This window comes from Babylonia areolata, chromosome 19 (assembly GCF_041734735.1).
Source record: "Babylonia areolata isolate BAREFJ2019XMU chromosome 19, ASM4173473v1, whole genome shotgun sequence".
Lineage (NCBI taxonomy): Eukaryota > Metazoa > Mollusca > Gastropoda > Neogastropoda > Buccinidae > Babylonia > Babylonia areolata.
Genome location: NC_134894.1, coordinates 22992076 through 22995763, shown reverse-complemented (window position 1 = coordinate 22995763; position 3688 = coordinate 22992076).

Here is a 3688-nt window from a genome sequence, read left to right as displayed (position 1 = left end):
TCCCCGGAATATAGTAGCCTACGTTGAAATCTGGAGTATAACAGCCGGCGCTCAAATCTGGAGCATAGTAGCCTACGTTCAAATCCTGGAGCATAGCAGCCTACAATGAAATCCTGGAGTATAGCAGCCTGCATTCAAATCCTGGAGTATAGCAGCCTACGTGTAAATCCTGGAGTGGAGTTGCCGAAAATTTTGAATCCTACTGATTGAAAAAGAGACGTTTTTGACATCATCAAAAGGTTTGTTTCCGTTTGTGTGCCTGTGTGTCTCTCTGTTTCTACCTGTTTGTCCGTCTGTCTGTCTGTGCCCCCGTCTCTCCATGTTCCTTTCTGTCTCTGTCTCTCTCTTTTTCTCTGTCTCGGTCTCTGCGCACATCACACCCCCTCTACCCTCCCTGTGTCTTTTTCACTCTTTCTCTGTTCAGGATTTGTATTTTGTATTTCTCTTTTTGTCACAACAGAATGGTCTGTGTGAAATTCGGGCTGCTCTCCCCAGGGAGAGCGCGTCGCTACACTGCAGCGCCCCCCCCCCCCCCTTCCCCGCCCCCCCCCCCCTTTTTTTTCTCCTGTGTGCAGTTTTATTTGTTTTTCCTATCGAAGTGGATTTTTTCTGCAGAATTTTGCCAGGAACAACCCTTTTGTTGCCGTGGGTTCTTTTACGTGCGCTAAGTGCATGCTGCACACGGGACCTCGGTTTATCGTCTCATCCGAATGACTAGGATTTCTTTCCATGATTTCTTCAACATGATTAACATATATGCATATACATATATATATATATATATATATATATATATATATATATATATATATATATATACATACATACATACATACATATATATATATATATATATATATACATACATACATACATACATACATATATATATATATACATACATACATACATACATACATACATATATATATATATATATATATATATATATATATATAATATATTAGTTTCATTATTATCTGACCTGATAAAGTTTCTACAGAATGACGACAAAGGAAGGTATCTTCCTTACTACCAAAAGGGTCGGTATCTGTTTGTCTGTCTGTCTTTCTTTCTCTGTCTTTCTCACGCTCCATCCTTCTCTCTCTCTCTCTCCCTCTTCCCCGTCTCTTCCCCCCCCCTCTCTCTCTTTATGTGTGCGTGTGTGGGCGTGTGTGTGTGTGTGTGTAATGCGTCCGTTGAAAAAAAGTTCCATCGAAAATTGATATCGTCACGTGACACGAACGCGTTGTATCATTGTAAACCAGCCTCAAGCTGTAACTGGGCCGTTTATGAAAACAAAAGCTGACATCTTTTTTCTTTTTTTTTCTTTTTCTTTTTTTTTTTTTAATAGGAAATTAACGACTCTATCGGGTGTCTAGCCATAAAATAATGAAACTTAGATGGTTGACAGAAGTCAGCGCGAGAGAGAAAGAATGAGGCGGGGTGGGGGTGGGAGTTGCGGTGGGGGGCGCTGGGGGGCAGGGGGAGGGGGGAGCGGGAGGGTTTAGGGTAGATCTGCGTTGGTCATTTGTTGAGTTTCTTCGGTGGTCTTTTTAGATAATGTTGGACAGTCCATCTGTCTTTGTCCCATGTTGTCTGTCTGCTTTGTTTCCGTCGCTCATTGTATGTTTGTCTCTCTGTCTATCGTCTGTCTTTGCGTCTGTATCAGTGTGTTTCTCAGTCTGTCTCTGTGTCTCTGTGTCTTCTTTTTTTTTTTCTTTCTTTTTTTCTTTGTGTATGTGTGTGTGTGTGTGTGTGTGTGTGGTCTCAGTTGCATGCAGCTCATGGCGCACAATCTTTTTTTTTTCTTTCTTTTTTTTAACATTAGTGCTTTACATAAACTTCTTCATTGACCAGAAAAAATGAAGCAAAAACATAATTTAAAAAATAATGATAAAAATTGAAAAAAACAACAACAAAAAACGCCCATAACCCCAAAACAAAAGCAAGAGCAAAAAAAAAAAAAAAAAGAAAAAGAAAAAGGTAAGTGGGGGGGGGGGGGGGGTGGGGGGGGGGGGGGGGGGAAACAAATGAACAAATATACATACGTATACATACCTGCATGTTTGTCTGATTTCATATACATGTACATTTCGCTGTAACATTTTAAATGTATGGTTACCTCTAAACGGGGTTTTATTTGCTGGAGTGCGCGCGCGCGCGCGCGCGCGTGTGTGTGTGTGTGTGTGCGTGCGTGCGTGCGTGTGTGTGTGTGTGTGCGTGCGTGCGTGCGTGCGTGTGTGTGTGTGTGCGTGCGTGCGTGTGTGCGCGCGTGTGTTCGTGCGTGTGTGCGCGTGTGTGTTTGTCACTCTATCTCTGTATCTGTATCAGTGCATTTCTCTGTCTGTCTCTGTCTGTCTGTCTCCATCTCTCTCTCTCTCTCGCTCTTTCTCTCTCTAGCTATCTAGCTACCTAGCTATCTAGCTCTGTCTGTCTGCTTGTATGTCTCTCTCTCTCTTTGTCTGTTTCCGTGTGTGCTTGTCTGTCTCTGTCACTGTTTGTCTCCTTCCCTCTGTTGTTTCTGTCTGTATCTTTGCCATCTCCCCTCGTCTGTTTCTCTGTATGCTCTGTATGTCTGTGTACGTGCATGCGCCATCCTCACCCCCCCCCCCCCCACACACACACACACACACTCTTCACTCTTCCCTTCAGCCGTAAGACAATGATAGAGAGAGAGAGAGAGAGAGAGAGTGTGTGTGTGTGTGTGTGTGTGTGTGCGCGCGCGCGTGTCTGTGCCTGCGCGCGCATGCTTGTATGCCCCGTCCCCAAGTTATTTTGTTCATTTTTTCCCCATCTTTTGTCGGGATAGGGGTGAGGGGGGGAGTGGGGATGGGGTGAGGGGGGGGGAGGGTAGTCGGAGAGAAGTGGGTAGAGCGGTTACTCCTTCCTACTGTTTTCTTCTTCTTCCTTTCTTTCTTTCTTTCTTCCTCCTCCTTTAATCTTCTTCGCCCTTCCTCTTCTGTCCTTCTTCTTCCTCCACTTTCTTTCTCTTCTCCATTTCTTTTTTTTTTTCATTCTCGTCGTCCTCTCTCCTTCCCCCTCCCCGTTTCTCTCTCTCTCTCCCTCACCCTTCTCTATGCCTCTCTCTTTAGTAACCGTACCACTTTACCTCCTCTCTCTCTCCCCCCCCCTCTCTTTGTCTTTTTCTCTGTCTCCCTCTCACCCCTCTTTCTCTTTGGCTGTCTCTCTAGTTCTCTGTCTCTCACTGTATCTGCCTCTGTTGACTCTGCCTCTGTCTCATCTCTCTCCTTCTCTTTCTCTCCTCTGTCTCTCTCTCTCCCCCCCCCCCCCCCCACCAACCACCCTTCATTCTCTTTCGCTGTCTTCCCCCTTCTTTCTCTCTCTCCCTCTCTGTTTCTCTCTCTTTCTCCCCCGTCCCCCTCTCTCTCTCCCTCTCTCTTTCTCGCCTCTCTCGCTTCATCTTTGCCCCTTTCTCAGTATTTCCTCTTTCATCCCGCCCCTTTCTTCTCCCCTCCACTCCACCCTCTCTCTCTCTGTCTCTCTCTCTCTCCCTGCCTGTCTGTCTCTGTCTCTCTCTCTCTGTCTCTCTCTGTGTCTCTGTCTCTCTCTCTCTCCCTCTCTCTCTATTTTATTGCTTTCTGTTAACGGGGCTCGCTAATCTTTCTCCTTGGCCGGATCGCCGTAAAGCAAAAGACGCCGGATTTACGGATTGCAAACAGCGTCT